The sequence below is a fragment of the Diceros bicornis genome, chromosome 26 (genome assembly GCF_020826845.1).
Source record: "Diceros bicornis minor isolate mBicDic1 chromosome 26, mDicBic1.mat.cur, whole genome shotgun sequence".
In the NCBI taxonomy this organism is placed as follows: domain Eukaryota; kingdom Metazoa; phylum Chordata; class Mammalia; order Perissodactyla; family Rhinocerotidae; genus Diceros; species Diceros bicornis.
In genome coordinates this window covers 8,581,831-8,582,055 of record NC_080765.1, presented here as the reverse complement: position 1 = coordinate 8,582,055, position 225 = coordinate 8,581,831, and positions in this window count along the sequence as shown.

Here is a 225-nt window from a genome sequence, read left to right as displayed (position 1 = left end):
TGCTGTGATGTGGTTTCTTTGGGGTGGGGACTGCAGGACTTTCTCGTTACTGTTCCTGAATGGTACTGAAGATAGAACCTCTGTCTGTTGTCAAATAGTTTTTCATGGAATCTCGTCCCATTTGAACTCTGCCAGAAATGGAAGTAAAAATCCCCTCTGTGGAGTTCAAAGGGCAGTTGATGTACATCGACCAGTGTGGACCACCCCCCTCCTCTCGCCCTCCCT